The sequence below is a fragment of the Lissotriton helveticus genome, chromosome 1_1 (assembly GCF_964261635.1).
Source record: "Lissotriton helveticus chromosome 1_1, aLisHel1.1, whole genome shotgun sequence".
Lineage (NCBI taxonomy): Eukaryota > Metazoa > Chordata > Amphibia > Caudata > Salamandridae > Lissotriton > Lissotriton helveticus.
The window spans coordinates 609,861,952-609,873,793 of record NC_136057.1 but is presented as its reverse complement, the minus strand read 5'-3'; the positions used below and the strand labels follow the sequence as shown (position 1 = coordinate 609,873,793).

Below are 11,842 nucleotides of genomic sequence, written 5' to 3'. Positions count from 1 at the left end.
GATAGCCCGGATGGAGCTATCGACATCAAGGATCTGTGTTTTCAAGACATCTTGCATCGCAACGATTTTAAAAGTACTGGATTGTGGAATGTTTATCGTATTTGGTCTTGTTTAAGTATATAAAAATATTGGCTATTTCTTAAACCTGTGTGGTGTCCTTTTGTAGTGCTTACACTGTATTACTGTTGGTTATGTGCAAATACTTTACACACTGTCTCTATGATAAGCCTGACTTCTCGTGTCAAGCTACCCAGGGGGTGAGCAGGGGTTATTTTAGGAGTGTAACTCCCTTATTCTGACTAGAGTGGGGGTTTCTTTTTTTTTTTTTTTTTTTACTTTACAAGGGCAGTAAACATTTTTATTTCTATCATATGTACTTTAAACGCAAGGAGTGGTTGTTTAACTCATTCATCCCCCCATCACATGATTATTCAAGACAATACCCATTTTAATTTCTATCACATGTACTTTAAATGTGAGGAGTGCTGGTTTTCATCTTCATTCCTCCCATTCTATGATTTTTCACTTCTTGAGAAATACTTTGATGGTCTGATTCATTCACATGGTGTAAGGCACAAGGAAAAGGTCACTAGGCGTTAGTCTTTGTGATACTTTAATCTCTATGAACACAAACATGAATCCTACTACAATTATTCTGGGTCAGTACAATTGGTTCACAGCTTAATTGACAGAGCACTGAGGAAAGAGGGTTCAGTTTCACCAGTCCACTTTTTTTGGCAGATCAACGTTCCTGAAAGGTTGTTAAAGTTCTTGCAGTGAAAAAACTCTGAATACTGGCTAGGTCTTTATTCGAACTGTTAAAACTCTGCGGTGAACGGGTAGTCCTTGTGATTTTTGCACATGCTCATGGCACACACTCGCCATCCCTTGTTGAAGCTCAGAATAGTATCCATCTCTTCTTGTGTAAGTTCAAAATCAAATATCTGAAAGTTTTCTCGGATGCGCTCCGGAGTGACTGATTTTGGAATTACAATCAAATTCCTCTGGACTTGGAAGCGCAGTAAAATCTGAGCAGACGATTTCTTGTGCTTTGCTGCAATCTCCTTGATCCTTGGGTCATCCAGAAGGGAAGGGTCTTCAGGCTTGGCCCATGGCCTGTCCGGGGAGCCTAGGGGGCTATAGGCTGTCACTGCAATTCCTTTCGACTGGCAGTACTCCACAAGCTTGACCTGGGTTAGGTATGGGTGACACTCAACCTGATTGGTTGCCGGCTTGTATTTTAGTCCTGGCTTGTTCAAGATGGATTCTATTTGAAGGTGGTTGAAATTGGAAACTCCAATGCCCTTCACCATACCTGCATCCATCAACCCTTCCATGGCCTCCCAGGTCTCCAGAATACTAGCGTTGCTCGGAATTGCATTACCATTTTCATCACTTGGGAACAGTTGGTCACCAGCCTTGAACCCCATCGGCCAGTGCATCAGGTACATATCAAGATAGTCCAGCTTCAGCGCATCCAGGGTTTTCTGACATCCAGCCTTTACCATCGACCGCTCATGAAACGTGCACCACAGCTTGCTGATGATAAACAGGTCCTCCCGTTTAACAACGCCCTCCTGGATTTTCTGACGAACTCCTTCCCCAACTTCATGCTCATTTTCGTACACGTGGGCACCATCTATATGACGATATCCTACATCAATGGCAGCTTTCACAGCATCTGTTACTTTTCCTGGAGGAGACTTCCACGTGCCCAGCCCCAGCGCTGGCATGAGAGCCCCGGTGATCAGTTTCAAGCTGGTGGCCATGACTGCTGGACGTGGCGGGGCAGTTCTTCTGGAGATATATTTCAGTCAGAGAGGTGCGCGAGTAGAGTGGGGGTTTCTGCCTGGCTTTGGTACAAATCTTAGCCAACCAGAAATCCCATTTCTAACACCAGGTATAACAAGTCGGCAATCTATGTTAACTATGTCCATCTTCCTGATGTCTCCCATGGTACAGGTTGTTATATAATTCTGTGTCAAGACAGGAGGCTCCGATTATGCTTCTCTTTCTTCACTGTTTATTTTGATAGCAGCCAATGAAAAAAACATTACACTGAAAAACTACATTTCCCATGAACATATTATAGCACAGCAACATGTACCAATTGTAGAGCATCTAGCCCCTATAAAACAGCAAACTGCCATTTTACATCCTCTTTCTTTGCTGCTGCACAGCCAGTTAGGTGATTTTGACATTTCTCCTTATGTGTATATGTTGATTTTGTTTGTTTTTCTACTATGCAGTATTGTTATGGTTTAATTGGGTGCTTCGCTCTGCTCATCTGTTGATTAGCTTTCTGCCTGCAGGGAACTTAACGACATGCGTTCCCTGCATGTTATACCACAAGCTTTGTTTATTTCATTCCCCTCCATCGGATACTAATTAAGGGAGCGCTCGAGCCTCCCGACTCAGCAGCGCTCGCTGCGGAGGTCCTGCTGAGGAGTGGGAGCGGAACGTGCCAGCCTTCCTAGTCATGTAGTCCTCTTTTTGTTGCCACAGGATCCAGCAAGCATGCTTGCATGTTAATTTGTTGGCTTCAACAAGCGCGGTTTCAAAAGAGCACATAGGCAGCACGTTAACTTCTCCGCTGTACCTGTCTGACTCGTGTACTCCTCGCTGATTCCCTGAGGATTAATTATTCTCAGGGTTGAAAGAATATTTGCAGGCTTCTGCCTAGAGTGCTTCAGGCTGCTCCCTCATTCTCTACTAACATTTTATGTCTGATTTGGGTTTTGAATTTGCACTCCCCCTTGAGCTTACTTCCCTGAAGCTGTTTCACTCATCTCTGAGGTACTGTTGTAACTATTTACTCACATCATGGCCCATTATGACCCTTTTGAAGGGAAAATTGACCAAATCCAGGATGATCCTAAGGGCTCCCTTGAGTAGGACTTGCTCGAAGCACTAGACTCTAGTGTCCAGAAGTCGGCGAAGAAGGCCCTAGTTAGGGCTCTGGGCCCTATTACGAGACACCTCCGAGACTACACCCGCCAGCAAGGGTGTATTCCTACAACCCCCATTCTGATAGAGGAGGAGGTCTTCCCAGCTCCTCGCCAAGACAAAGCCAAAGAGTTAAGGGCCCTCATACTGCGTCCTTCGAAAAGCTGACAGACTCCCTCTTGGAGGCCATGACTATAGCGCTCCTCCCCTCAATCTTTCCTCTTCATCCCCATGGTTCAAAATTAAGGACTCTGACCTTTCTGGTTTCAGTAGTTCTGACAAGGAAGACAAGCCAGGTCCCAGTAAAAAGAGACATTGGGCTCCCCGTAATGAGTCCCAGAAACGTCCCAAGGTTCTTGACTTTGAGCAAGGCGACATAATCCACATTTGATCAACCAGCTGGCTCCGACCACAAGACGTGGTAGACTATGTCCAAACACATATATGCCAGAGCTTTGACAAGAAGGCTAGGGCTCACCTCCGTTCACACTGTCTCAGGCCGGACCTTCCCGGCAATGTGACCAAAACTCCTGAGGTCGACCCCACTATGGTCAATTTTATTAAAATGTTTTTAAAAGATCTCAAAAAGGGACTAGATAGGGCCTGGCGCAACTGCCAGGATAAAGGTTGATGATCGGTGACCACACGGAATGAACAACCACATGGATATAAGTGAAAATGTCCACAGGCCCTCTTAATGGTGAGGGCCTCCTTCGCGATCTGGGCATGTATTGCTTTCATTGGTGTTAATGCTCTGCTTGCAAATGCTGGGGGGCCCACCTTCCAGGCTCAAATTCTTGTGTGAGCACTGCCTTGAGTCCTACAAGGTTCGCATCCAGCACCAGCTCTGTCCATTTCTTGGGATCAAAGTAGGCCACGGTCGCCTTGCTCAGGAGTGCCGATTTCACTTTCTGGACTGCCCCCTCTTCTTTGCGAACCCAAATCTATCCAGCGTCCCCCTTCATCAGCGCTTTCATGGGCTCCACAATGGTCGCCAGACTTGGACTAAACCATCCTTAATAGGTGGCCATCCCTAAAAAACAGTGATTCCATATTCACACAGGCGCTTCAGGGTGGCCCTCAGGAGCGGATGATGTTCTTCCACCGTCACGGAGTATATTAAAATGTCATCGCTGACATTCATTACACCTTGTAAGCCTGATAGCACTTCCCTGAGTGCATTTTGGAATACTTCAGTAGCAGAAGATATTCCAAAACGTAGACTTATGCAGGTGCATGGAGAAAGTGGAGATGTACCTGCTCCCTTCATCCAGCTGGAGCTGGAGATAACCAGCTTTGAGATCCAATTTTGAGAACCATCTGGCTCCATTGAGATCCGCTATATCATCCATTGTGGGCATAATGTGCCTCTCCCTCTTAATGGCCTTGTTCGGGAGGCGCATGTCGATGCATAGGCACACCTTGCCAGGTTGTTTTGGCTTTTCGGTGATCACCATTGGTGGAACCCAAGGTGCTGGACCAGATACTTTTTTGATCACCCCTAGGCTCTCCAGTTTGTACAGCTCCTGTTCCTCCAGTGGCTGCAGGCGGAAAGACAGGTGGCGATAACGTAGGGCCACTGGTTTGACATGCTTGTCAATGTACAGGTGAATTGATGGCACTTGCAGACAACGTAACCCCTTGAACAGTCCATGCAACTGGTCCAGCAGCTCATCCACTTGGCATTCTTGCATGTCCCGAGTGAATTACACTAAGCCTAAGCCTTCAGCCGTGTGACACCCCAGTAGGGTGTCTACTTCCTTGTCAGCAACATGGAAAGCTGCAGTGATCTCCTGGTCATTTGATCGGAAATACACCTTCATAAGCCCTTTGAGCAGCAGCAGTGTATCCCCACCTTAAGTGTAGATCTTTGTGTTTGACGGTGTCAGGTCTGGCCTCGGATAGAGGAGTCAGTACTTTTGCACCCCCATTATGTTCACGGAGGCCCCTGTGTCAATGAGGTCCTTGACAACCGATCTGGTTATTTTGACTACGCAGGTGGATTGTGGCCTCCTGTGTCCTTTGAGATTTCTGTGAATGAGATAAAGAAGTCTTTCTCCTCTTCATCCGAGGGGGATTCCCCCTGCTGACCACCCGCCCATGTGTGGCGCTATGCTGCTCCCTGGGTTCTGGGTCATCCAGTGAGAGCTGACGAATGGCTTTCATGGGGGTTCACCACCCATAGGCTCCTCGGCCCCTTGGTCCTCCCCTGCACACCATGGCAAAGTGGCTAGGCTTACCACAGCTTGAGTTTGGTCAGACAATTTTCTAGGAAGTGGTCCTCTCATCCACAGTTCCCGCATTGCACCCCGATGGTGCCGACATGTCCATCTCAAAGGCCCTCGCGGGCGACAGGTCATGTGACCGTGCCATGATCAGGGTTTCATTCAAGCCGATGTTCGGCTGTCATAATATTAGGGCCCTAATGGTCTTGTTCCTGCACCCTCGGATGATCTGCGCCTTGATCTCCTTTGGCTGATTGACTCCCGTACATGTGCTGGCCAGCTCGCGGAGGCGGGCATAGAAGGTGTCAATTGATAAATCTACACGCTGGTAAGCCTGGTGGACCTTAAAGCGTTCAAAATCGGGATTTAGAGGGGGCGTGGCTAGCAGCCGACGGGAATGGTCGCTCACTAACGCGACTCCTGATCCCCGCCTGCTCATCCGCCTACAACTATCTGTTTTACGACCTGTGCTCCCCTAAACATCGAGGGAGCCGTCTAGAAGACCCCGGTGCCTGCCTTGGTACTGGCATGGCCCCGGTTCCTGTTCTGTGCGGGGAGAACACGTCTTGGGAAGCGGAGGTCCCGTGGCCTACAAGATGGCGCCTACTTCGGACCTCGGACCCCGCTACTGACTATCCCTGCTGGTACTGCTTTGTCCGGGACCGGGATCGAGTGGCGGACCCTGCTGCGCCGCACCGTAGCCCAGCGGGTGACTTCCCTGACTGCCAAAAGCTGCTCCGCCGGCTCTCTGCACAAGCTGTGCTGCGCTGGAGGAACTGTATCCGGCCGCTTCGCTGCCGGAGTGCCGCCCACGCGACACCCCGGCTTTTGGGCCTGTGGTTGCCCACACCCACAGACTCTCCCCACTCACCTTTTTCGCCATTACTCTGCCGCAATAGACCTGTGGAGGCCGTTCGACTGTGGACCTTAGACCTCCCACGCAACTCCTCGGCTTCTGGGCCTGTGACGGCCGGCGCTCAGTGGCTTCCCCCACCCGCTTCCCACCTCAGCCACCACTTTACTGCAGCGTGCCCGGGGGAGCTGACAGCAGGGACAACATTGAGCCGCTTCCATTCTCTGTCCCCTGCCAACGGGCCCCCGGACCTTCGCCACTTTGCCCCGCTGCGGCCCACCTTCACCGGAAGCAGAGGCCCGAACACCACTGCCTTGAGGCCTAATCTGTCACCAGTCTTGCGCTGCATACAGGGGCGGCACTGTGGATGTGGGCTGCATTGACGCCGCTGCGGCACCTGCGTGGTTCAAGTACTGACTCTCGCCTGCAGAGTGGTCCCTGCCGCTACTCTTCCATCCGGAGCCCTGGCCACGGCCTAGCCATCCTGTGCACCTCGAGAGTCCGCCGCTGCCCTCGCTGGCGTCGGATCCGCCCTTCTGCTGCCGGACCTGTCTTGGATGTGGCGATCCTGGGCCATCGTTGACTCGCAGTAAGACCTGTTGCTCACCCAGACCTCACATACGACCCTTGCGCCTGTGAGAAACTCCTGACTCCCAAGATTTGCCAACGCACGCTGTGTCCTCCACTACTTGCTGTCCCCTGAGCGCTGCTCTGCCGACTGGGATTGGTTGGACCTGACGAGTTTGTACTGCCGGTTCCAACGACATAGGCCGCTTCTGCTATCACATTTTGCTTCCCTTTGAGCCTTGCACGCCTCCACCCTCACAGCACTGTTCCTCATGGCGTCGAACAAAGTGACCAGGCCCTCCAGCCAGAGACAGCTTAATAAAAACTCCTGGGGCACTAGAGGGGTAAATAAGACCATGGCCTCCCCTGATACCCCGAACCTTGCATCCTCCTCGTCGGGAGGGAAGACCCCTACCCTAGAGGACGTCATGCAGGCGATAGCTGGGGTGAGATCCTCCCTAGAGACGCGGATAGACTCAGTCAATATTGAGGTGACGCTGCTGCGGGCGGACCTGAGGAAAATGCACTCCAACGTCAAGGACGTAGAAGTTAAAACTGCGGCTATTATTGATGACACATCTACTCTCCAGCAACAGGTGGCACAGCTCCAGCAGCAGCAAAAACAAATGAGCGACCTCCTGGACGACTATGAAGGAAGGGCACGACGCAACAACCTTCGCATATTGGGCGTTCCGGAGCGCATGGAGGAGCCGGCTGCGGACCTCTTTGTGGAAAAACTGATTACGACCCATCTCCAGCCGAAACAACTCTCAGGCTACTTTTCAATTGAACGGGCACACAGGATCCAGGGAGGTAAACCCAAGCCGGGGGCTCCCCCCCGACCTATCATCGCGAGGGTCTTCAACTTCCGGGACTGCGACGCCATCCTCCAGGCTGCCCGGGCGGGACCACCTCTCCTCCTTTACAATGCTCGCATTACACTGTTCCCAGACTTCACCATGAAGGTACCGTCCAGGAGGCGCAGCTTCCTGGAGGTCAAGAAAGCCCTACGCGAAAAACACATAAAATATTCAATGCTCTTCCCAGCGAAATTGCGCGTAGAACATGATGACAAGGCTTGGTTCTTCATGTCGCCGGAGGAGGTGTGGGACTGGCTTGAGGGCTGGCGCCGGGCTGAGAGATCTCTGAGAAACTGCGACGCCCGTGACGGCCAGGACGAACACCCGCGAGATGATCAACTGCCGGACAGTCAGGAACTCTTTACAGGCCTCGACCCCGTAGGTGAATGAGGACCCTTTGCCGTTAGAAGTTTGTCATTCACTGACCTTGGCTACTGCTCTGCGGATCTGCTCCTCTTATTGGGAGCTGTTTGTGAGGTCAGCTCTGTATAGCGGATCTCCACGACTTGTTTGTTCCTGATTTCAGATGGTGCACCCCTCGGTCCCAGCCGGGGCCACATTAACTGCCTACCAGGTACTCTTTCTACCATGAGGATATAGCACTGGGATCTGTTTTATATTTTACGTATTCATATGCATGTTGGTCACTTCACTGCTAGTGACAGGCGGGAGGGCGGCACCGACTCACCGGGTACCCCTACCGTGGTTGGGAGGGCGACGGGCACTCTGCCTAGTTGGGGTGTGGATAGTTTGAAGTCCGCGGGCAGGGGAGCAGGGAGGGGGGCTGGAATGGGGGGTGGGGAAATGTGGGTCTATTCTGTTGTCATTGCATTGTTCTTTTTGTTTATTTTTTTGCTTTCACTCGGAGTCTTTTCTTGTCACATTGCCTATAGCTCGCGGCCCACTGTGGGTCCTCTGCTGCCAAGCTGTTCACCCCAGAATTTGCCTGGTCCCCTAGAGCTTGGTGGGCTTCCTGTTCCAGTTCGTTGTTCTGATCTGCTGTCCTGGTGCATTGGCCGGCCTTACTTCCACTTCTCCTTTCACATACTCCACTTAGTTTATCACCATGACGTATCCTCTCTCTAGAACCCTCACAATCCTGTCTTGCAATGTAAATGGCCTGGGACACAAAATTAAGAGAAGTGTGGTCCTCCAATACCTCCGGCGTCACTCCCCTGACCTGCCAGGAAGAAGGACCGGGAAAGCTGGAGGAGGAGTACTGCCCTTATGCTGCGTGTTGAGGGGTTGGCCTGCAGTGGTTGCTTCTGTCTTGGGTAGGGACAGGACTGGACTGTGCTTTCATCATCCTGCTGTTAGAATTATTTCCAAGGGCTTGAAGTAGAGCTTGCCTCGTGTTGGAAGTCTCAGGGATAGAAAAGACTTCAGAGAACTCGTTTGAATCAAGGAACCTGCCAAGAAGAAGAGCTGTCAGGAATAGTACTGCCCCTTTGCTGTGTTGTTGCTTTGTTGGGTTGACCTGCAGCTGCTGCTTCTGTCTTGGGCAGTGAAAGGACTGGACTGAACTTTCTCTACTTGTGGTGAGTATCTCCAAGGGCTTAAGGTAGAGCTTTCCCCCTGTTCAAGAAGTCTCAGGAACAGGAAATACTTCAAGACCGATGCCGTCTACGACACCGCTGCTGACACTTGTCCTAAAGGCACCGCAGAAAGCACTGCCGCAACACCGCACCGCGACCCTGGTCTCACCGACGCCGCCTGCTGACGCCGCCACTGAGGCACTCCTCGCACCGCGACCTGTGGGCACCACACTCCGTACCATCTCACTTCACGACGACGCCTTGGTATCCCCGACGACGACGCTCCACGCCGGACTCAACGCCGCTGCTTGCACCGTGGTTCAGGGGTACCGCTCGTAAAGTTATACGATACACTACCCTTATTCAGCACCGCAGCCTTGGCCTACGGACGCCGGTGCTATTGACCCCAGTTGTCAGCCGACGACAGCGCTTCAGCGACAGCGACGGCGCTGCTGCACTGTGACCTTCCAGCACCGTGACGCGCACTGCCTTTATCTCACACCGCGACCCTGGTCTCACCGACGACGCCACCTGACGCAGCCACCGAGCCTTTGCTCGCACTGCGACCTGAGGGCACCGGACGTCGCACCGCTGCACTTTGCACTGCAGCACCCAACGCCTGCCGACGTCAACGCTCCTGATTCCATCAGAGAGGAGATCGACCTGCAACCCACGTGACAACAAGAGGTCATCGATGACCTGCATCTCTGAAAGGTACTGTTGGTGGGTGGCCGCGGCCAGCTAGAACTGTTTGCATTTGTTTGTTCACGACACCGTGATAGCCCGGATGGAGCTATCGACATCAAGGATCTGTGTTTTCAAGACATCTTGCATCGCAACGATTTTAAAAGTACTGGATTGTGGAATGTTTATCGTATTTGGTCTTGTTTAAGTATATAAAAATATTGGCTATTTCTTAAACCTGTGTGGTGTCCTTTTGTAGTGCTTACACTGTATTACTGTTGGTTATGTGCAAATACTTTACACACTGTCTCTATGATAAGCCTGACTTCTCGTGTCAAGCTACCCAGGGGGTGAGCAGGGGTTATTTTAGGAGTGTAACTCCCTTATTCTGACTAGAGTGGGGGTTTCTTTTTTTTTTTTTTTTTTACTTTACAAGGGCAGTAAACATTTTTATTTCTATCATATGTACTTTAAACGCAAGGAGTGGTTGTTTAACTCATTCATCCCCCCATCACATGATTATTCAAGACAATACCCATTTTAATTTCTATCACATGTACTTTAAATGTGAGGAGTGCTGGTTTTCATCTTCATTCCTCCCATTCTATGATTTTTCACTTCTTGAGAAATACTTTGATGGTCTGATTCATTCACATGGTGTAAGGCACAAGGAAAAGGTCACTAGGCGTTAGTCTTTGTGATACTTCAATCTCTATGAACACAAACATGAATCCTACTACAATTATTCTGGGTCAGTACAATTGGTTCACAGCTTAATTGACAGAGCACTGAGGAAAGAGGGTTCAGTTTCACCAGTCCACTTTTTTTGGCAGATCAACGTTCCTGAAAGGTTGTTAAAGTTCTTGCAGTGAAAAAACTCTGAATACTGGCTAGGTCTTTATTCGAACTGTTAAAACTCTGCGGTGAACGGGTAGTCCTTGTGATTTTTGCACATGCTCATGGCACACACTCGCCATCCCTTGTTGAAGCTCAGAATAGTATCCATCTCTTCTTGTGTAAGTTCAAAATCAAATATCTGAAAGTTTTCTCGGAGGCGCTCCGGAGTGACTGATTTTGGAATTACAATCAAATTCCTCTGGACTTGGAAGCGCAGTAAAATCTGAGCAGACGATTTCTTGTGCTTTGCTGCAATCTCCTTGATCCTTGGGTCATCCAGAAGGGAAGGGTCTTCAGGCTTGGCCCATGGCCTGTCCGGGGAGCCTAGGGGGCTATAGGCTGTCACTGCAATTCCTTTCGACTGGCAGTACTCCACAAGCTTGACCTGGGTTAGGTATGGGTGACACTCAACCTGATTGGTTGCCGGCTTGTATTTTAGTCCTGGCTTGTTCAAGATGGATTCTATTTGAAGGTGGTTGAAATTGGAAACTCCAATGCCCTTCACCATACCTGCATCCATCAACTCTTCCATGGCCTCCCAGGTCTCCAGAATACTAGCGTTGCTCGGAATTGCATTACCATTTTCATCACTTGGGAACAGTTGGTCACCAGCCTTGAACCCCATCGGCCAGTGCATCAGGTACATATCAAGATAGTCCAGCTTCAGCGCATCCAGGGTTTTCTGACATCCAGCCTTTACCATCGACCGCTCATGAAACGTGCACCACAGCTTGCTGATGATAAACAGGTCCTCCCGTTTAACAACGCCCTCCTGGATTTTCTGACGAACTCCTTCCCCAACTTCATGCTCATTCTCGTACACGTGGGCACCATCTATATGACGATATCCTACATCAATGGCAGCTTTCACAGCATCTGTTACTTTTCCTGGAGGAGACTTCCACGTGCCCAGCCCCAGCGCTGGCATGAGAGCCCCGGTGATCAGTTTCAAGCTGGTGGCCATGACTGCTGGACGTGGCGGGGCAGTTCTTCTGGAGATATATTTCAGTCAGAGAGGTGCGCGAGTAGAGTGGGCGTTTCTGCCTGGCTTTGGTACAAATCTTAGCCAACCAGAAATCCCATTTCTAACACCAGGTATAACAAGTCGGCAATCTATGTTAACTATGTCCATCTTCCTGATGTCTCCCATGGTACAGGTTGTTATATAATTCTGTGTCAAGACAGGAGGCTCCGATTATGCTTCTCTTTCTTCACTGTTTATTTTGATAGCAGCCAATGAAAAAAACATTACACTGAAAAACTACATTTCCCATG

At 50.3% G+C, this 11,842-nt stretch overlaps 2 pseudogenes across 1 annotated transcript; both read right to left on the bottom strand.

Annotated features, from left to right (window-relative positions):
- Positions 1-338: 338 nt before the first annotated feature.
- On the bottom strand, positions 339-1,821 carry LOC144814677 (aldo-keto reductase family 1 member B1 pseudogene; annotated as a pseudogene).
- An 8,279-nt stretch (positions 1,822-10,100) lies between these two features.
- Positions 10,101-11,592, bottom strand: LOC144814661 (aldo-keto reductase family 1 member B1 pseudogene; annotated as a pseudogene). Its single transcript, XR_013606918.1, has one exon. The product of XR_013606918.1 is annotated as an aldo-keto reductase family 1 member B1 pseudogene (transcript).
- Between the last annotated feature and the right edge of the window lie 250 nt (positions 11,593-11,842).